The sequence below is a fragment of the Pongo pygmaeus genome, chromosome 3, assembly GCF_028885625.2.
Source record: "Pongo pygmaeus isolate AG05252 chromosome 3, NHGRI_mPonPyg2-v2.0_pri, whole genome shotgun sequence".
NCBI lineage: Eukaryota > Metazoa > Chordata > Mammalia > Primates > Hominidae > Pongo > Pongo pygmaeus.
In genome coordinates this window covers 141,083,744-141,106,824 of record NC_072376.2, presented here as the reverse complement: position 1 = coordinate 141,106,824, position 23,081 = coordinate 141,083,744, and the positions used below count along the sequence as shown (strand labels likewise).

The following is a 23,081-nucleotide window of genomic DNA, read 5'->3' as shown; positions in this document are numbered from 1 at the left end:
AGATCCTAGGAAAGACTGTCAGGTTCAAAGTCCCACTCCCCCAGTCACTAGCTGAGGCTGATTGGACAATTTACTTAACCTCTCTGTGCCTGAGTTTTCTCATCTCTTGAACAGTGATTATAATGGTTCCTGCCCCTTTGTTTGTTAAGATGATTAAATGAATTCACAGCAGAAAGGGCTTAGAAGAATACCTGGCCAGGCACAGTGGCTCACGCCTGTAATCCCAGCACTTTGGGAGGCCGAGGTGGGCAGATTACCTGAGGTAAGGTGTTTCAGACCAGCCTGGCCAACATGGTGAAACCTCATCTCTATTAAAATACAAAAATTGGCCAGGCATGGTGGCACATACCTGTAATCCCAGCTACTCAGGAAGCCAAGGCAGGAGAATTGCTTGAGCCCGGGAGACAGAGGCTGCAGTGAGCTGGGTTCATCGTGCCACTGCACTCCAGCCTGGCCGGCACAGTGAGACTCTGTGTCAAAAAAAAAAAAAAAAAAAAAAAAGAATGCCTAGCTGATCTAGAGCGGTGGTAGATAAATGTTTGCTACTATCATCTTCTAAAACCATACACTGTCCTTAAGGAAGACCCAGGGACACAGTGTAAGTGACTCAGCACAGCCTTCCATTACCACAGAACATACCCTGTGGTGGGAGCCAACACAGTCCTCCTCCTACATGGGGTATGGCAGACTGGTCCTTTGCAAACTGTCTTAAGAGTACATAAAGTGGTAGCTCAAGTTCCTAAAAAGGGACATTGACTTCATCCAATAGAACGACTGGCTCCACAAAGGAGTTTATTTCCCAAAGTCTACTACAGATTTAGGTCAACTGAAAGATTACACACAGTGCACAGCTTTTCAATGGAAATGGACTGGGCCATTTGATTAGACTTGTAAATCTAAGGTTAATTGGGAGTTGAGCATTGCAATTCCAGGAAATAGGTTACTAGGCATGTTTGTATATTTCTGAATCTGTCCCGTTTATAGCTGCAAATACATGCCATTAATTTATGATTTTCTTTCTACAGGCTTCACCAGAGTAAACACAAATAAAGAGATTAGTCATTAAACCCAGAAGGAATTTGAGAGCAGGGCATAAAATTTAAAGAAGGTTATACCCTGAAAAAAAAGTGATGTGAGAACTAAAGGCAACAGAAAATTAGCTGCTAAATCTTTGGGATAATGCAGTTTTACAGGTTGTTTTTAATAATACTTGCTATATTGTACTTTAATCTGTGATCTTCCAAGCTAAGCTAAGAAACTCCCACGGGAAGAAGGGTAGAGGCCTAAGTAGTGTAAATAGATCTTTCCTAGAAAAATCTTTTCTTTTCTGAGTTTGTGTTTCCTTTATTACTTTTTGCTCATCAAGCCTACGGGGAATGTATGAAGTATAGATACGGACTCTACTTCCAGAATGCCTACTTTCCCGACTAAAATCTGGAATGAGAAGAAAGCTTGGAACTATGATTCTTAAGGCTCAGCCCAAATCAGATCCCTTCCCAGCCAGCACAGGAAGTGTAGGAACAGCTTTGTCAGCATCTTCATGCTTATGCCCTTGATGAAAGAGGAAGGAACTGGTAATGATATGGTCCACGATACCTTATCCTCAGTTCCAAAATCCCAAAAGCCCTGCAACCAAAAGTTTTTCACATATTTGACATAAAAACTTCATAGGTGGCAAAAATCTGACCTTTTTGACATGAGGTTCTACATAGTCACTACTGACCTGAGGATGACGATGCATATATGTTGTGGTCAAAATATTAATATATTTGCTTATGAGGTGCTGACCCAGACTCTACTGGAAATACTACATATGCAATATATATGATTTACCTTTCTAACATCTGAAAAGTTCTGAAATCCCAAACCTGTCTGGTGGCCGTGTCCTAAGTGATTTGAGGTGAGAAGAGGTCTGAGAAGACAGGACACCACTGTGGCTCTGCAGAAGGAAAGTGACAGCATATCTAGAAGGGTGGTGTACTTCAGATGAACAGGAACTCGAAGGGAGCTGTCAGGGGAATCCGTTTCAGCCTGAGGAACAGAAAACCAGTGCAATGCATGACACACCAGTCGCCAGCCACACTCCTTAACTGGCTGCCCATCCCTGTCTGCTGGTACCAGCTGAGGCCCAGGTAAGCACAGAATGGGAGATACTGCCACACCTACCCTCCCAGAATCCTCATCTCAGGACCCACAGCAGTATTTTTGCAAGCATCTTTCTTAATTTTTTCTTCTCTTTCACCATCTCTCTACTTCAGTTTCTCTTCCATTCTTCCAAATTCCACACTATTGTCACTCAGAATTCACTGGTGGTGATGGAAAGTCTAGGAAACCTGAAAAGAGCAAAATAAGTTTCCACCCTGGTTATACCTTTTTTTATTATTATTCTGGATTCAGACTGCCTGGGTTCAACTTGTGACTCTACCACTTCCTAGCTATGTGACTGTAAACAAATTATTTCATCTCTTTTTGACTTAATTTCCTTATCCATAAAATAGGGATAATAGTACCTACCCTAGACAGTTGTTGAGAGGATTACATGAGCTAACAATATTAATATTATTATGTGAGCTAATATTAAATGAGCAAATATTATTATTAGCTAACAGAAAGTGCTTGGCATATACTGAGTGCTTCGTAAACATAAGCTGCTATCATTTTTATATGTGTCTGTAACTGTCTTCTAAATAAATTTCATACACTGACAATGTGTTTTCTTCCCTGTAGAATTCTTTACATCCATTTCTTAAGATGGTACCACAATGGCATTTGATGGTCAATAATTACTTGGTAAAAATGAAGATAAAGGATAAGAGAACAAAGAGATAGATGCACAATCAAAATCTGAGTATAAAGCTCCAACATTGCTTTCATGATATTGCCTACTATAACATTCTGGTTGTGTGCACAGTTTCTCCCTCTCCTCTTTCCTCCTCTTGCTAATTTGTTTTGAAAGCTAAAAAATAAAATGAAAAAAGGGTAATGAAACATTTGATATATAAATTTGAAATAAAACTATCAAGCAGAGACAAATCTTTGAGGTAGTTCATATTATATTCTCATTTTTATTTTCAGATTACCTATAAACACTAATGTAAATAATGTAATAATCCAATTGTCCAACTAATAATACACTGAGAACAGTTAATTCTGCATTAAACTGAAGCCCAATTATTTGTGTATGGCAACTAGAAATCTTTTCAATGATATATTCTTCCCTGATACCCCACAAGCTGTCCTAGAGGTTGTGCCTTGGAGTAGATGACTCCTGACCTTCCCCACCACGTTTAGAGTAATGCCTGTCCAAATTAGCATTGTGGGCCATCTCTACCAGTGAAATAATAAACTTCATGTACATTTTTAGTGTCCCCAACTCTGAGTCCATGGTTGTACTGGGAAGGCTGGGAACCCTATATACTAATCTACTCCTCTCTCACCTACTCTGACTATGGAATTAATGTCAAGACTGATATGACTTTTTTTTTCCAGGGTCAGCCCTAAATGGACCAACCCATATCTGTCTCAGTCAAATTCACCTTCACCCCACTTTATTTATCAAAAAAGTATTCACTAAAAAAATGTCCAACTTAAGGAGAAAAAAAGAATCACAGCTAAATGTGAGTTTAAAGCTGGAGAGACTTAAGATTGAAAAACTGCCAGTTCTTACTGCTCACTTACTCACATGAGGGTTTACAGCTCCTGAAATCATGCCAGGGCTTTGAAAATGAAAGCTTGCAGTTAGAAAACGATGGCTCATGACAGCAAGGATCAGTCATGTGACAGGCCAAGCATTTTCCGTCATTGCTTCCCTCAATCAGACAGAGCTCAGAAATGGAGGTTAATCTGTCAGATAGTATCCACAGAGGCTGAGGGCAGCAGAATCCAGCCGCAGCAATTAATCATTTAATTGCTTTCTGATTCACTTTAAATGTCTTTTAAAAAGATATTAAAGAAAAACATTATTGAAAGGACATTTTAGACTATTTAATAAAGATCCAATATGCCCTTTGTGAACCAGAAAATAAATGGATCTCTAGCCCAACTCTGTTCGATGTTTTCTTGGGCAACATTTACTTATACAGAGGAAAGCATGACAGTCTCTGCTCCTGGCAGGAGAAATAGCACATATAAAAGCACTTAGGAAAGAAAGCACGGGTATAAATAAAAATGGATTTTTTTGTTTTTGGGGTTTTTGTCTGTTTTTTTGGCTAAAGAGTAGGGATGTGTGAGGGGTGGAGAGGAAAGCCTGGAAACCTAGCAGACTACATTTTAGAGGACCCAGAAGCCAAGATAAGGAGCCCAGACTTGATCTATTAGGCAATGGGAGCCACTAAAGGATTCTGAGCGGAGAAAGCAGTATGGTTAGGGAATAGCATAAACTGAGGGACCCAGCAGCTCTGGGTTCTCATTCCAGTTTTGCCCCTCATTAGCTTGCATGAATGTGGGCATATTACGTGCCTTTTTTGGTGCCTTCCAAACTGTACAATGGAGGTAATAATACCATTTCCAGGGTTATTGCAAACATTACAAATAATATATGTGACATAGCAACCCCAGGGCCTGGCATAGAAAGGATGCCTATTAAACGGTGTTAGCTGTTACTACTGCTGTGCTCTGGGTAGGAAGGTTGAAAGGGAAGAGATGGGAGGAGGGAGAGCCTGGAGGTCCAGGCAAGAGGTCCAGAGGGCCTGGACTGGACAGAGTACAGGCAAGGAGGGCGGCAAAGAGAAACGAGATCGAATAAAGGCAGGATCCAAAAAAATGGAGGCTGAGAAAGAGTAACTTGCACAAAGCCATTTGACAATGGCTGGATGTGAGCAAGGGAGGAAGAGAAGCTGCAGAGACTCCAAGGAAAGCCTGAAGTATCATGCAAGTCAGAAAGATACAAACTTCTACATGGATCAAAAATAAACAGTTATGTCAATAAATGCCAAACTGAGCCTGGAAATAACCCAAACCATATTTCTTTTCCCATCTGAATTCTTAATAATAACAGCAACTTTCAAATCTGCAGAGTCAGATGATTTGGGTTGTATCATTACTCAGCATCATACACCAGGCAGCTTCTTCTCCCCACACACCTTTGCCAGGACTCACTTCTTCACCTCACCTCCACTATGGAAGTCTGGCCATTTCCTGGGGCACTTCAACCAGCTTCATTGTCCTCACTCACTTTACAGGCCTGACAGCACACACAACTGCTGATGCTTTCCTCAGCCTGTGACTGCCTTCCCCACAAAACTCACGTTCATGGATAACAGGTAGAGAAATACCTGGGACTTCAGAACAGCAGTGCAGCAACTAGTAACTCATCGCACCTGACATTTTCATTAGGTACTGCATTAGAAGTGTCTTCAAGAAGCAGCTTTAGTAATTTTGTACCACTCTGCTCAGAGGAGATTAATATGACTCACACAGAGGGGCCTCAGCCCCTTGCCCAGCACAAGCTTCCATCCTCCTCCGAGTTAGCTGTGGGTTTCAGCCCTGTCAGCTCCATGTAATTCACAAAGGAATCAGTCCACGGATACTGCCCAGCCATGCATGTGCCTGCCAGGACACTCAGGGGAAACTTTACAGTGTGTATAAATAAGCTTTAATATTGTAGTATACCTTTTGGGATGCATGTCTAATTTGTTAGAACATGCAGAAGAGCTGACAAACCACTTTGCACCTTTTTGGCAGCGTCTGCTTTGCACAGCTGTCTTGGTGAAACACAGGACCTGGGCTCCTATCTTCTTCTTCCACAGAAGTTGTTGTTTTTCTTGAACATCTCTGAGAAAACACTGAATATGGTTTGACTTTGTTTCATCATTCATTCCAGGCCAAATGTCCTGCTGACTTATCTTTAATGAATATGATTGTACTGGCAGTGCAACCTGCCCAACTCCAGAGTAACAACGCAAAATATAGTGTCTTGTAGGTATTAAAATGTTTTATGCTTTACAAAGGGAAGTGGGAATTGGGGAGGTGATGACAACATGAGGCCAAAGGTTGTTCACAAGTCACCTCTTCCTAGATGGGAAAGTGCTCCTTCTGAATTCTGCACAGGAAATATTACATTCCTTATCCAGCAGCAATGGGCACAGGGAAGTAAAGACCCAGCTCCTGCATGGCCAATTCGCCAGTGGTGTGCCAGTCTTACTTTTTTTTTTGAGACAGAGTCTCACCCTGTCGCCAGGCTAGAGTGCAGTGGCACGATCCCGGCTCACTGCAACCTCCGCCTCCCAGGTTCAAGCAATTCTACTGCCTCAGCCTCTGGAGTAGCTGGAACTACAGGCACACACTACCATGCCCAGCTATTTTTTTTTTTTTTTTTTGTATTTTTAGTAGAGATGGGGTTTCACCATGCTGGCCAGGATGGTCTCGATCTCTTGACCTCATATTCTGCCCACCTCGGCCTCCCAAAGTGCTGGGATTACAGGCGTGAGCAATCACACCCGGCCACTGATCTTACTCTTTACCCTTGGTTCAGATGAATGGAGACTGATAGCCATGGGTAAGGTTTCTACTTTTTGATCTCTGTATGTCACAATAATATTAATGATAAAAATCTAACATTCATTGAGTGCTACTATTTCTATTTTACTCCTCTGCCACCACCTTATGAGATAAGGTGTTATTATTACTCACACTTAACAGATGAAGATACTGGGCTTTAGAGAGTATATTAGTCAAAGTTCTCCAGAGAAACAGAACCAATAGAATGGATGGATGGATAGATAGATAGATAGATAGATAGATAGATAGATAGATAGATAGACAGACAGACAGACAGACAGACAAGAGCAGGGTTATTATGGAAACTGGCTCATGTGATTATGGAGGCTGAGAAGCCCCATGACAGGTAGTCTGCAAGCTGGAGAACAGAGGAGTCAGTGGTATAGCTCAGTCCAAGTTCCAAGGCCTCAGAATCAGTGAAGACAATGATGTAACTCTTGGTCAGAGGCCAAAGGCCTGAGAACCTGGGGGCTGCTGGTTCAAAAGTCCCAGAGTCTGAAGGCCAGAGACCCTGAAGTCCTCATGTACAAGGCAGGAGAACCTCCGGAAGAGAGAGCAAATTCACCTTTTCTCTGCCTTTTGGTTCTCTCCAGGCCCTCAGCTGATTTGACGGTGCCCACCCACACTGGGTGAGAGCAGATCTTCCTTTCTCAGTCCACTGACTCAAATGTCAATCTCTTCCAGAAATAATGCTTTACCAACTGTCTGGGAATCCCTTAACCTAGGTGACGCCTGAAATTAACCATCACAGAGCGGTAGTAATTTACCCAAGGTCAGACAGCTGGTAACCAAGAAAACTAGAACTCAACCCAGGTCTCTTTTACACCAGAGTTAGATTTAAAAATTACTGTAACTCACTGGAACAATGGCACCCCCAGATTACATTCCAGGAGCATTTACTAGAGAATTCCAGCTCGATAGCTACAATTAAAAAAGAAAAAGCCTCAGTGCTTACTGCTGTAGGTTTGACTAGACACACACTTATTAACATAAAATGATCTTAACCATTTCAGGAAAAAGCAGATCAACTCTGTGATATTCATTGACTTCCTACTCTATAAAAGGCACACAGCTAATTATCACTAAACAGGGGAGGAGTGTCAAAGAGTAAGATGAGGTCCCTTTCTCAGGGTACCTGCAGCTTAAAAAGATAGACAAGCCCTAAAACCATGCAATTCAAGGTCATATCATGAAAGGCATTGCAAAGGTGGGTGAGATTAATTGGCAAATTAACAATACAGAGTAAAAGTGCTAGAGTGATTCAGGTGAGGAAGATTTCTTTCCAAGCAGGAGTAGTCAGGGAAGACAAGAACAGAGATGGGACTCCAGGTGGGAACTGGAGGAGGGATAGCCCTTGATGAGGTTGGAGATTCCTAGAAAGTGGAAGGGGCATCCAACAGAAGTGAGAATGCCTGGAGTGGGTGACAGGGAAAATCAATGCCAGGCAGTAAAAACATCTTGGCAAGATCTTATGCAGCAAAAGCCTATGCATCTTTTTTTCTGATCACCAAAATTTGAATTATCCAAAAGAATATTGAACCAGGTATAATACACTTTATTTTTCATCTGAGAATCCTATTTTTGTGTTTTTAATTAAAAGCTTGTCATCTTCAAATTAATACACCAGGAGATTTTTTTAAAACATACCAGTTTCCTCATGTATAAAATTGCCCATTTTGTCTTTAAAGTCTAACAATTTGACTACATGATTTTTCTGGATAATATTGTTTAAACAAACTTCTTCTAGTGGGTAAAAGTCAAATAAATTCACCTAGGTGGATCTTTCAGAAGTAGAGGTTATAAATATGATCAGATATTTGTTTACATAATTTATTTACACACTGGGAAAATTAGCCCCTTCGAGGGAGCTGGTTTTCTTCCCAGTGCATTGATTCTCAGTTCCTGTGTGTTTTCTGATGCCTCTCACCCCACTGCAGGGCAGGCCACTGGGAAATTGGTTAATAAGTGATGCCTTTGGATTCCTTGGCATTATTGATCTTCAGGAAATCATGGCTCTCCACTCAAAGTCGGCCTTGGCAAGTTCAGAGTGAATGTATAAAATGGGGGGTGTCAGAAAAACCTTGGCCTTTTCTTACCCATGATACTGGAGATGAGGACAATAGACTGGGGATCTAAAAATGAGACAGAAGACTCTTTGCATCAGGTCTCCACACCTAGGCCTCCTCTGAGACCTAAAAATATACTGCATATGAAATGCACAGCAATAGAGCGAAACCATAAATTAAAAGTATACATTTATTAAGCACCTACCATGGGCCAGACACTGCTAAAAGCTTACCTCCATGACCTCACCTGATCTTCATAACTACACTGTGAGGGAAGCCCTTGTATTATATTCATCTTACAGATGAACAATGCAGGATAAGAAAGACTGGGGTGCCCAAAGCCACACAACCAATGGGAAAGTAGACCTGGGAGTCAGATCAAGCCTCCTTGGCTCCAGTCTTGTGACCCACTACACCATGCTTGATTGGAATGCAGAGTGAGCCCGGACAGGTAAAGCACAGTGACACACTGACACAGACTGGGTTGTGTCCTCCCAAATTTTGTATAAAGTCCCAACCCCCAAGGTAACTGTATTTCAAGATAGAACCTTTAAGGGATCATTGTAGTTAAATGAGATAATAAAGGTGGGACCCTAATCCTATAGGATTGGTGTCCTTGTAAGAAGAGGAGGAGACACCAGGGTTTCTCTGTTTGCATGCAAATAGAGAAAAGACCATGTGAGGACACAGCAAGAAGGCGGCCATCTGCAGGGCAAGGAGAGTGGCCTCAGGAGAAACTAAGTGTGCCAACACCTTGATCTTGGACTTACAGCCTCCAGAGCTGTGAAAAAAAAAAAAAATCTGTTGTTTATGCCACCAATTCTTTGGTATTTTTCATGGCAGTCCTAACAGACTAATACACATACCTTCTGCTACTTCACATTTGGCTTCTCTGCCCCAGCTGGGTCTGCCACAGCTACCCTTGATCCTAACTGTCTTATAGGACTCAAAATCTGGAGTAGGAGGTTTCTAAACCAGTGGGCTATTCCATTTGGTTATCATGAAGACCTCTGTTGAAATACTCTGTTGGATCTCAGAACAAGCTGAAGGTGATCTAGGGCAGTGCATTTCAAACTCCCTATGGTGAAGGACCAATTTCCTCTATTCCTTTGTTGACAGATAGGTGATCCTACCATGCATGTCTGGGTAGGCAGCTCCAGTCACAAGTAACTCACCAAGAAAGTGGAACAACATGCCGTTCCATAGTATTTCCTCATCAGATGCTTGGACTTCTCAGCCAAGCAGTGGCGTGCCGCAAATGTTTAGCACCCGGTTCTTAAGGGTGGGAGGAGTCCTGATTTGTAGCATTTGTCAATTTGCATGATAAAAATACCTCCCATTATGGCTGATTTCAAGCTACCACAGTGAAGTTACTGAGCTGCAAAAATGGGAAGAAATGCCCACGATCTCTCTGGCTCTGGCTCTCTTGACTGGTACCACCCACCTCCTGCACATCATTGTAGCAATGTGCAATGCTATAAAGTTTCTAAATACAGACTGTGGATTTCTGTACTTACCTCCTTGCAGAAGGCAAATCACACTTTGCATAACACTGACCTAAATTGCTTAAGCTCAAGAGTCCCCAGAGAGGCCCCCTAAAGTCCATTAGCTCACTGTTTTATTAGGTAAAATTCTGGACTGATAAAGTTCATGCAATGCCCATGCATTGCATAGCAATAGAGCAAAACCTTAAGGTAATAATGCACATTTATTGAGTATTTTCAGAAACGGCCCATTTAATCACAATTAGCTATGAAAAATGGCAGGAGCTCAGCTCTGGTCTTCTCTCCTTTTTTTCTTCCTTCCCTTTAGAATTATTATCTTAATGGCCTTCTCCTATCTCCTCTTTTACATTTTCCCTTCTCTTGTTCTCCCTTCTCTAAAGGATTGTTCTCCCATTTCCTTTGCCTCTTTTCAACAACATAGTCAAGCACAAGCTTCCCATTGGTCCGCTTTCTTTCCCTACAATTTAACTTTATTGTGAGAATGGATCCTACTCTTTGTTATAAGGAGCAATGAGGGGATAAGCCCACTCAAGCAACTCAAGGGTAAAACCCAAAGCAGGCAACAGCTTTAAGGGCCTGTGGGATTAAAGGCAGATAATGGAGTGTTACTTTAGCCCTCTTTATCCTTGCTTTCCCAGAACCAATTCTGCTTTGTTCTGTTTCTTTTTTTCAAACAGAGCCAGTCATCAGTAGCATAGCCAAGGCCGTGGCTTACAGAAAAGGGATCAACAGCAACCAGAGTGGGGAGTGACCTATGCTGACATCCAGACAAGAGGTAATTAGAGCTGACCTTGGGAGGTGGCCATGAGAATAGAAACAAAAACACAAATACAAGCCACAAAGCCACACGTGGAAGTAAAATCAACAAGATTGGGCCACTGATTAGAGATGGAGCAGCAAGGGCAAGGGAGGAAGATGGCACAAGGTTTCAATGCTGACGGCAGCCAGATGAGTCACCCTGGAGCTCAGCTTCAATTGAGTTACTCAAATGAGAAAAAGCCTTGCATGGCTGCAAGCCTACTGCACATACAGTAAAGCCTAAATTCCTATATAAGGACTGCCACAGTTTTGCAACAATTTATCATCGACCTTGGACTCATTCATTCATTCAGCAAACATTTATTGAACAGCTACTATGTATTACGCTGGATCAGGAAATTAAAAATGAGGAAAAGGCATAGTTCCTGAGTTTGAGGAGTTCAGGAGCCTGAAAGGGGTATCCTCCAAATAAATCAATACATACATGCACATCCTCTGTTCACAATGTTCTCTTCATCTGAAATCCCTACTATTTATTGAGTACCCACTACATGCCAGAGACTGCTCATGGTCCTGGGGACACGGTTGAGTTACTTCTGCTCATTGCCTAACTAGAGCTGTAGATATATTCATATATTTGTCTGCATAGAGTGCTGAGGTCATGGGGACCACAAGAAGAAGAAGAGAGCCAACAACAGACTCTTGGAGTAATGCTTCTATTTCATGGGTTGGGAAAGGGAAAAGAGCCAGAAGTGATCAGAAGAATAACCAGAGAGGGAAGAGAAAAACCAATCACAGAAGCTGGGAAGTAGAGAGTTTCAAGAATAAAGGAGAATGTGTTCTGTGTTCAGTACAACACAGAGGCTAAGAGAGAAGGCTAAGAAACTCCCCACATGGTCACTCATTTCTGTTAATAGATGGCAAAGATTAATGAATAAACTGACAGAAGAAAGGCTAAAGATGCACAACAGAGCAATGGGGTGCTTTACAAAGACTCTGGAGCAGGAATTAGGAAGGTATAGGATTGATGGGCAGGAGTGGAAAGGTTGACCTTGAAAAGAAGAGAAAGACTTCTTCCCCCCAAATTAGAAAATAAATGAATATGCAGACATGAATTCAGGGTGGTCACAGAGGCCCCATGAAGGGTTTGCAGTCAGCCCCATGTGTGAATCCCAGCTCTGCCACTTACTTTCTGTGATACTGGGCAAGTTATTCAGACCCTCCAAGCCTCAGTTTCTTCACCTACAAAGAGGATATGAAAATACCTTTTTCATAAGGGTGTTGTGAGGATAAGTTGAGAAAATGTATGTGCAACCAGCTTCCGCTTTGCCTTACCAGTACATATGGGGTCATCAAAATAAATTCTACTGTCCGTTTCCCCCTCTTTGTTCACACTGTGGTCCTCCACAAAGTGCTCTTGCAAAAGAGCTCGCAAGGGAAACCACCCCACTGCACTCTGTGGGTCAGCCAAGCCTCTGCTGTCCCAAAACTACTGCAGCTGAGATCCTGGAACAAACAAGATGTCAAATCCAAACAATGCCATCTTGTCCTACAGAGTTTTCCCAAAACAGCCTTTTCTGTTTTTACTTAAAGCTTTCCCCAACCCACCCTCTACAAATCTCAGCTAGGGCCTGGCTTGAAACCTGAGTGACAAGTACCGTGTTATACCTAGCATTATTCCCTCTCTCCCATGACCAGCTTGCAGGGAAGCTCCTAGGAGGCTCTCTGTCCTGGTACCTGCTAGGTACCTCCTGATATATGTCAGTCTCAATCTAGGCTAGCATAGAACCTAGCACCCAGCAGGGACTCAAGAAAAGTGAGTCCTGCATCATGGTTTTATTTATACTTCTGATTTGGGATGCCCCTTCTCCCATTCTCAGTCACATCTGTGTTTTACCCAGGTGCTCAAAGATTTGGTTATACTGTAGAGTGCTGAGCTGGCAAATGTTTAGCAACCAGCCCTCTGGGAGAAAATGCCTGATTTTGTAGTGTTTGCTAATTTGCATGGTGTAAACACTCTCACCATGGCCAATTTCAGTCTACCAACATGATTTCAACCACCTTGCAAAATTTCTGAAAATGTGACAATCAGTTCTTCCAAGCTTGTATGAGCTGTCTCTAGCACACCACTCAACAGGTTACCTGGAAATCCTGACTAGTAGCTTATTGAAGCAGCTCTGAAGTTTGTGTCCATTTAATAAAGCCCTGTGCACATGCAGCTACCGCTTTGTCAAGACAACATCCCACCCCAACTGCACTGCAATGGGGATGAACTACAAGGGCATCAAGTCTCATTTACAGACCTTCACTCTTTTCATGTGGTTTGAGAAAGGATTATATTTAAATGGCATTTTGGCATTTTGAGAGAAACAGACACACCCTGACGAGTAAAATCTCAGGGATGATCACTGAACAAAAACACTGTCACCAAGTAAGTAAATAGTGACAAGCTTATAAGATGCTGTTGGCAGTAGCTGGATTTCTCAGTGCTGAACACTTGAGTTGGGCATAGTGGGAGCGGCTGGTTAGCCATTTGTCAGGCTAAGTCAAAACAGCCCTCCAGCTACAGCACAGACGGCAGACTGCAGCTCATCAGCATTTTATTTATGACTCTTAATTAGCAGGCAAAAAAGGAGGGAAGAAGTTCCCAGCTTGGGATATACATACTTATACATATATATTTTTCCCATAAATTATCTTTGTCAAAATAATTTAAATCACCACGACCCCATGAGGTAGGCATTATAATTTACATTTTATCAGTAGGAAACTCCATCCTAGAAGGTAAGTGTAATTATCCTAATTTTACCAATGAAGATTTAGAGAGGCCAAGTGATTTTTCCTAGGTAACACAGCTAGAACATGGCAGAGCTCGGAGTTGAACCAGTCTTTAGATTCTAATGCAAATGCTCTTTCAATCATATCATGGTTGGCTCTTACTTGGCATGTTAGAGAAATAGTCCATTGACTTGGGTTAAAAGAGCATTGACTACCAAACTCATTACACTTGTGAATAAACTCCTGGTTCTTATGGTTAGAACTGTATCTTTGTTTTTGGTTTTTTGTTTGTTTTTGAGAGAGTCTTACTCTGTCACCCAGTGGCACGATCTTGGCTCACTGCAACCACCACCTCTTGGGTTCAAGCAATTCTCGTGCCTCAGCCTCTCAAGTAGCTGGGACCACAGACATGCACCACCATGCCTGGCTAATTTTTATATTTTTAGTAGAGACGGGTATCACCATGTGGGCCAGGCTGGTCTCAAATTCCTGACCTCAAGTGACTCCCCTGCCCTGGCTGGGATTACAGTCATGAACCACTGAGCCTGGCCTAAAATTGTATCTTTGGAAGGAGGGAAGTTATCGAGTGAGTGTGGAACACAGGACCATTGAGTGAGGCAGGATGACTCCCTGTTTGCTTTTGAAGAACCTGGAGCCTTGCTTTGTGACTGACAGAGTCAATCACAGGGCAGGGAATAAAGATCAGATCCCCAGAGCCCAGGAGTCTGAAGTGACTCTGATGATGGAGAAAGGCTCTGAGCTGCTAGGCCTTTGAGTGACTGTGAGGTGTAAGAAGCATCAGAAGCATGAAAAGGGCTGGCAACTCTAAACACATCCAATCACTTCCATCAGCCATCTGTTTCTATGGCATTTAGAGAGTGCTACAACTGATTACTGCTGATCACTGATTTGGTGGAAAATAACCTGATATTTACATAATATTTAAAAATCTAATTTTTAATTATTAATACATAAATCATCTTTAATACGGGTTTGTTTCTTAACTCCTGTGAATCTCAAAGGATAAAGTATTTATATTATTCCTAAGGGTCGTCCCATGCCTTATTAAAGAATGAACTGAAAGACAGCAACTTCTGGGCTCTCTGAGGAGGTGTGGTCAGTTCTACAGAGGTCACAAGTATTTTTGGCTCTTGGTTCTTTCCAGAGCCAGGAAAGGACTCCACTTCTCTATCCTCTTGAAGTTAACCATGGCCATGTGGCTTACTTTGGCTAATGAACTATCTGTTGTAATGTGTGTCACTTCAGGGTGGAAGAGTTAGCTAAGAGTTGGTGAACGATTATCCATGCCAGTTTCCCCTGCCACAGTGATCCCAGCAGCACACACTGAGATGACAGACTGTCTGTCAACTGGGTCCCCGAGCCACTCTGTCAAACAGAATCTCGACTAAGTTTTGGAAGCTGTTGTTACCACTGCATAACTTCACCTATCCTTCTAGGAAAGGAGATTAATTTGGCAGAGGAGGCTAACACACATTACACCTGATATTTCACTAGCCAAAGTAAGTCACATGACCATGCTTAACTTCAAGAGGACAGAGATGAAAAGTAAAAAATACGAAGTCAAATTCCCAGATGCCTTGAATCCCAGGGGAAATCTGGAATTCCAAGTCCCTGAAAAAGTCACGTCTGGGGTGCTGTTCTTCGTGAAGTGCGCAAGAGAAGATTAAAGTTGGAAAATTGGTCAAAATGAATTTATACCTTCAGGTATAGATGACCAGAAAGGACCTAGACTCCTTAGAACTTAATAAGAAATCTCCTGAGCTGAACACGAAATTGAGATTTGGTCAAATCAATTTAACAAACACCCATTGAGTGCCAATTCCTTGTACAATGACAATGCTGTGTTACACATTGCAGGAAATGCTTAGGAGTATAGAAGCCCTGTCTTTCTTTCAAGGAACTTAACAATCTAATTAGTGAGCTCAAACTCAACACCAGAGAGAACCACATAATAAAACTGTTAAATAAAAGCTTCAAATACTGGTAAATAGGATGCCACAAAGCCGAGCACTTAGTGACAAAATCCACCATATATGGAAATCCCTAACTATATGTTGAAGGGGCTCAGTCGCCTCTGAAAACTAACCATAGTTTGCCCTTGCTTCATCCTCACATCTGCAGTTAATACACTCTTGTCAGTGGCTTATGGCTGAGCCTGACTACAAGTGCTACAAGTGGAAGAGATGGAGGGGATGTTCAGGCTCTCAAGAAAAATAGCTGAAGAAGAAAAAGCTCCTCAAGTTCTTGGTGGCTCAACTGGAAGTAGCCAAAAGCAAATAAGCTGCCCGTGGGGCCTGCCTTGTTTTGCCATATGCCCTCAGCATAATAGTGAAAGGACTAGAGGAAGGCCAAGGCCACAGCCAAGAAACTGCAGCATCTGGCAGCTATCTGGCTGTCATACCCCGTGTGCCCCCCTTGCCCTGCTCCAGATGGCTTGGCTGCATCAACCAGGGATGCTGCCAATGCACTGGGCAACAGGTGAGGAGCTCATTGCTGAATATATCATGGCGCCTAGAAGTAGCACCAAGAGTTAGCACTCGAGAATCTGTCTTTGGATTAAAATGCAAGCTTGAGACCTTATTAAGGAAGACTTGACTATAACAAGGAGACTGGTATCTAATTCAGCCACTCCCCTCCCTCAGCCTAGTCCAAACCAAGCTGTGCTATACAAAATACATGGCATCATGGTTCAAATGAAGGATCTGTACCTCTTTCCCCAAGTTTCTGGAATCATTGAAGATTGAGTGTAAATTATCACCCTTACGTGTATTCTCCAAGCTTCATGACTGCTTTCTTGTAAAGAAGAAAAGAGGTTCCTTTCTCTCTTCCTAGAGTCTGAGCAACTCACCAGGGTAGTACCCTGACACCAGGATATCCAGCATCGTTGAGCCTTCCTTTGTATGGGGAAAGGGGCAGTATGTCAAAATTGGTGTCCACCACATCCACAGTCCTCCTGAAGGGAACAACCATGCCCATAGCCCAGGCTGGGGGACAGCCCTGCACAGGTCTAAAAGTGACTCAAAGGTGGCCAAGCAGAGCCTAACTCATCCCCTGGGAGGTGGCCTGGCCTCCAAAGCTCTGTCCAGACAGGGAGAATGCAATTAACTCAGCCAATGAGTCTCTCTTCCCTTCCTCCTTCCCTTCCCCCTCCATGCTTCCCTCAAAATTAACCAGGAAATACAGGGGAAACAGTCACTGAATTGTTAGTGGGACCAGAAGCTAAAAAGGTGTACCCAGAGAGCAGGTGCCATGTAGGAAAGCTACGGGTCAGAGGGTATGAGGGTGTCAAGGTCAAGACTAAGCTGAAGAAATGAGTTAAGGAAAAGGTACACAGAGTTGAAGGTGAGGCCAAGCAGCCATAGTGGTGTACACAGAGGCCAAGTCCCTATGCTGGATAGGATGGGAGTAGGCCCACAGCTGAGCTGTGCTGGACCCCAGACTGTTGCTGAGCCCAGCTCCAGCCTCCTGTGGCATTTTGCACACTACTTTCCCATGAGAGTCCTGTCTCTAACCCCCAACAGCTGCCAATAACCCCCAACAGCAAGGTTGCCTCAGTGTATTCCAGCTCTTGCCCTCACACTTCCTAGCATGACGAGGGCCAGTTTCCACAGATAGTTGGACAGTGGCCAGGCTAGACCAGCCCTGACATTCCTTCAACCATGTCACCAGATGCTTTTCATATCAGGCACATGACACTTAGCACGTAAGGTTATATTGCTCCTTATTGTTCAGGGTTTGATGTGATCTCAACGGCTATTTGTTGTGTAAAATATTTTTAGCATGAGATTTCTATGTGTATGGGGGACCTGGAGGAACAGTTAGGGAAGAAGAGAATTATCCTAGCAGGCGACTGTGTCACATTCTTGATGATGTGGTCAGTGCCCTGCACACATACATGCTCAAAAAATAATTGTCAATAATGCCATCTTCATCCCACCTTCCTGTGTTTATAAAAGACAAGTGCAGAGAATTGAAAATGAGGTCTCAGGGGATCCCAGGCAATTGAAACTCTTCTTTCCTCCCTCAGGGAGTGAACCAGAGAACACGTAAGTGCACTCATGTGGTCTTCATAGAGAGATACTGCACAGGGCAGTAGATTTCAGGGAGGAAAAGAAAAGAAAAACCTTTTCAAGTCCATTTAAAACAATCCATGCAGCTGTTTCCTGAACTCTTCCATAAGAACTGAAATACAAAATGCTACCTCTTCCCTCCATCACCTCCCCCCCACCTCCGCCCTCCTAACTGGCTTTCAGGTGACGCAATGATGAGACCTCTGCGGTGAGCTCTCATCTGGAGGGATGCAGAAAGCCAACGTAGCATGGGGTGCTGCCACCTCTTGGATGTTCATAGCCAAAGCAAGTCTCTGTCCCAGAAAGGATGTATTTCGGTGATATTATGAAATGTTAACGGGCAATCTGTTCTGAAATAATTGCTCAGTGTGTTGGCCTCCTTTTCCGTTTTAGAATTTCAAAGGCATTGCAGGCCGAAAGCAGTGCCAGCCTGTTAGTGGTACCTACACTGATTAAATCCAGCCCATCATAACCACAGCTACACAAAAGCTCTTTTTCCCAATTAATGAAATGCAATTAATGGTATCATTGAAAAACTCCTGCCACTTCAATTTAAAGCTATTTAGAGCTTCAATTTAGAACTGTGTGCATATTTTAGAACATGCTTTTTTTTTTTTTTTTTTTAGCTGACACGATTAACAGCACCTAATTTCTGGGATACACCCAAGTTTCAGTAGGGGAAAAAAAGAATGTTTACCAGAAACATACACAATAATAATGGCCTCCTTTCCCTCCTTTCCTAAACACACAAACACACACACACACACACACACATACACACACAGAGGCTCACACACGTGCAACCCAGTTCAGTTCCAGTTATTCAACTGTTACAATGTCTCCCTCCCTTGTGGAAAACCTGATAGGTCTATGTTGGAAATATCTAGGGTGCTCTGATGTAGGATACAAATTCCAAGGCCTTTATTGCATGATGGTCCTTTTGAAATATTTATATTGATCGGCCCAGTTCCTGAGAGGAAATAGGTTGTTTCTCTTATTCTCCCAGGTATAGGTCATTTGAGCAGTTGGGCTGTCATTTTTTTAATCTCCACATTTCCCTAAGGATAGTGAGAGGATGATTTAAACGGCAACATTAGCTGCTTTAGGCTAGATTTTCAAAGGTACACCAGGGGAGTTAAAAGCCCAAATCCTGTTATTGTTACAGGATTAATGCATAGAAATCCCAGAATACCGCTTTGGAAATGTAGCCAAGGAATATTATTTTAATGTACTATGTGTTATTTTTAGACTCAGATATAGCCCAATTATCAGCTGGTATATCAAAAATGAGACAAGACAGATAGCTGTCTTGTCTTTAATCCAAAATTCCAATGATGTTTTTGGTGTTTGTGTTTTCTCACCCCTTAGAAATCTGGATATTTGGAGGAAAAAGGTAAAAGATAGAAACTACAGCAGCTACCTCCTACCTGCTTGGTTGCTATAGAGGCTGCTTCTTAGAGTACTGGTTCTATAGAATATTTTAGCACGGTTTTCCCCTCCCCCACTCAGGGGAGGCAGGTGGTAGGAAAAGGAGGTATTGAATCAGGGGTCATCTTGACCATACTGCAAAAAGCTACAAATCAACCACAGCACACTCATGATTTCAAGGCAGCAAGTCAGGGCTCCTTTCTTCAGTTATTTTTATTTCTGCTTTTACACATCTTAGATTGTTGTTCAAAAATAACCAGCTGCAAAAGGTCTTCCAGTTGCTTCCAAGCTGCCCTATGGACATCAACCAACATTTATTGATTCTCTACTTCCCTGATGTTGGGTTTTATTAAACTGGGCTTGTCTTTCCTCTTGGCCCCTGAGTAACTGCATAGGCTGGAGATGGCCAAATCACTGTCTCTCAGCTACACCTAGTCTGTGAGAACTCCTGCCTTTCTGTTAGTCAAGAACTACTATGCCAGTAGTTTCTCTCACTGACTTCCAAGATTCCAGAGTATCTTCCATTATCTCAAAAGTTATTGTATCATCCTAAAAAGGGCAAGCATGTTTGCACAGATCTGTTTCTGTGTGGGGTAAATTAGGAGGGGGTGTATTCCCACTTCAATAAACTCACAGTTTCACTATGTCATCAACGAGGGTTTCACTTGGAAGTCTCCCTGTGTTTGGCCACCATGGACTCACCAATCGCAGAGCCCTCTCAGCAGACAGAAATGAACCCTTTTTGAACCACCAGCAACCAGGAGCTCTGACCTTGCTTTTCAGAGCAGTTGTGAGAAGGATTAAGTAACATTTTAAGAAGCACTTACCACAGCACTTGGCACCTTGTAGGCTTCCCTGAGTTAAGGAAGCAGCACAAACAATTTAAAAAATTCTTTTATATTTATGTGTATTTTTCAATTTGCAAAATTATTTTTGTACATGATCTCACCAGCAATACAATGATGAGCCTTGCTAATGCCTATGGCAGGTACTCAATGTGTGTTTAACGTGGAGCTGACTCAAGTTACATGTCAGCTTTTCCCATGTAGTTTGTACATAGTTTGGGTTATAAATAGGACTGGAATGAAATTCTCCATTTCAGTTTCTGGGGCATCGTCTATATCATAACCACTATTCATCTGTATTTATTCATCTCTGAAACAGAAGTTATTGAATCCTAGAACCTCAAAAACCAGAAGAGTACTCCCAGTTATATATTTCAAAATTATAAAAATAGATTAACAACTCATGAGAATTATATTCTTATAATACATAAAATATAATTTTTATATTTAATAATATAAATACCAATTACTACTACCATCTACTATTGGTATAACACAATAAATTAGGCACTACTATATACATATATATATACATATATAATGAACAGTTCTTCCTCTCAATAAATACTCATTGAAGAACTACTAGGATGCTGTCTGTATACATCTATAATTTACCAAGAATAAAACTTACTGGCACCTAGCACAGTAGCATATCTAATATTTTGTACTTTCACATCATAGTCGTGGAATAAATGCATACATGAATGAACACGATGAGTCACTAAAGATAAATGTCAGTGTCAGTAGGTGCAAGTACTAAAGTCTGAGAACTTGCCCCATCTGTGAAATGAGAGGACTAACGCTGCATTGGAGGATCATTATAAGGACAAGTGTGACAATGTACATCGGACGGTGGTAGGCAGCTTCTAAAGTGGCTCCCAATGATTCTTGCTTTCTGGTTTTCATGCCCTGGGTAAGCCCCTGCCCTTAAATGTGAACTGTTGACGTGCTTCTACAAATAGAATATGGCAAAGGTGATGAGATGTCCCTTCTGTGATTAGGTTACAAAAGACTGTGACTTCATTCGTGCTGGTGCTCTCTCTTGGGACTGAAGGAGACCTCCAACCAACAGCCTGTGAGAAACTGGGGCCTTAGTCTCATAGCCCTCAAAGAATTGAATCATGCCAAATACCTCATGATTGGAAGCAAGTCCTCCCCTAGTCTAGCCTGGAGAAGACTACAGCCCTGGGTAAGATCTTGAGAGAGGCCTTGAAGCAGAAGACTCAGTCAAGCCATGTCAGGATTCCTGACCCACAGACACTGGGACATAATAAATGTTTTAAGGCACTAAGTTCTGGATAATTTGTTATGCAGCGATAGGCAACTAATACAAGGACCTACTGCAGCATGTGCATTTTAAAGTGTGGGATAGAGAGAAGCCATAGTATTTTATAGCGGGCTTATCTACAAGACTAGAATTTTTTCATGCTAGCACAGTTAATCATAGAGGCTCTTCCTTACTAAGAAGAAGAGCCAACTAATTACTCGATGGAAAGGAATGACGGGATCCATTCTGCTGGTGATCTCCTCAGCTAATACCATGGGCTAGTCCTGTGCAGCAACCAGCACTAAACCGCAGGGATGAAAGAATGTCTTCATATACAACTGGTGGGCAAAGATGCAGTTGAATTCATTCCTGTTGAGCAGGGGTTGAAATGGCAGTGGTCTCCTGGAACCATTTCTGTGAAACAATTTGGGACACATGGTTGTTTAGTGTGAACCCTGGCCTTGAAGAAATTAAATGATTCTCTCGGCAGTCCTTTTTTGAACTGTTCCCATTGCCTGCTGTAGACAGTTGGCTCTTAATCCATTTTATAGAAGCACTTTCTGTTCCTTGGATAAAAGGAAGTACATAAATTTCAAGTGCCGTATTACCATACATGCATGGTTCTGTTTGGGCACAAGCACGTTGTTCTTGTCATAAATTCTGACTCAGAATGAGAGCTCAGGATTTACCATCTCACTCTTTATAGTTACAAGATCGACTAAACTGATTACAAGAAGAAATATGTAAGCTTTGAAACTGTTCACACCAGTGATGTGGCTCAGTAGCTTATAAAAGTGACAAATAACAGCAAGCCAAAAGAAGGATATTTCAGGAAAGACGGAGCTCTTACAAACACAGGGTTGGTCGTGTTCATAACCCAGACGCTGATGTTGCTCTTTGGAGCCTGGGATACTCTTTCCACTGCCTATTGTTGGACTACAGTCCTTGGAAACATGGGTTTATTCCACTTCCTCCATCACGCTAAAATTTCTAAGACCTCTCTCAGGGAGCTGACACGGCAGTAAGTGAGGGGCAGTCAGCCTGAAAGATGGAATGTTCTTATATCTTCTAAGGCTTCAGCTCTTGATTGTGTGTGCACGTGTGTGTGTGTGTGTGTGTGTGTGGTGTGGTGTGTGTGAAAATGTTGGTTTGATGTGGTTGTTTTGGGCAGTCAAGAGGGATCTAGAGCCCCATGACAGGCTTCTTTCTGTCCTCGTCCAGTACTTGAGGCAGGATAGTGCAGCCATTAGAATGGAAGGTAGTGTAGGCAGATCACAAGGATATGAATCCCAGTCTCACTATTTACTAGCTGTGAGACCTTTAACAAATTATTTAAATCCTTTGAGCTTCAGTTTCCTCACATGAAAACTAGAAATGATACTACCCCCTCACAAGATTGAGATGAAGATTAAATGTGATAATCTATATAAAGCAACATTGTGCCTGACACATAGTAAACACAATGTAAACATTAATGTTTATAATAATCTTGTTTTTTATGTTGTTAATCCTCTTTGCATGTGTCAAACTGTTACCTCTTTGAAGACTTTAGCCATAGATTTTTACATAGTTGGACATTTTTCAGTAATTTTTCAGTGAGTACCTAGGCTGAAAACACCCCTGCCAAGCAGTCCTGAGAATGCCCTTTTCTCTACATTTCCTCTTCTGGTGATCTCATCCCCTCATGACTTTAAATACCATCTGCTTTCTGATAACTCCCGAATTTCTATCTCCAGCACAAATCCCTTCCTGAACTTCCAATTCTTGTCTCTAACTGCCTCCTTGACATCTTCATCAGGAGGACGTCTAATGAGTGTCTCAGACTCAACTCATCCAATATGGTA

The 23,081-nt window shown here is 42.3% G+C and overlaps 1 long non-coding RNA gene across 2 annotated transcripts in view; it reads right to left on the bottom strand.

The window, feature by feature from the left end:
• Positions 1-23,081, bottom strand: part of LOC129034990 (uncharacterized) — a 201,389-nt gene that overhangs the window by 11,310 nt on the left and 166,998 nt on the right. Inside the window, exons 4-6 of one of the 2 annotated variants that reach the window (XR_010126136.1) lie at positions 5,611-5,783; positions 2,167-2,333; positions 1,869-2,031 (exon numbers count right to left, since the gene is read on the bottom strand). This is a non-coding gene — a long non-coding RNA (uncharacterized LOC129034990). The remainder of the gene's footprint in view (positions 1-1,868; positions 2,032-2,166; positions 2,334-5,610; positions 5,784-23,081) is intronic. The other variant, XR_010126135.1, reaches the window with a different exon arrangement.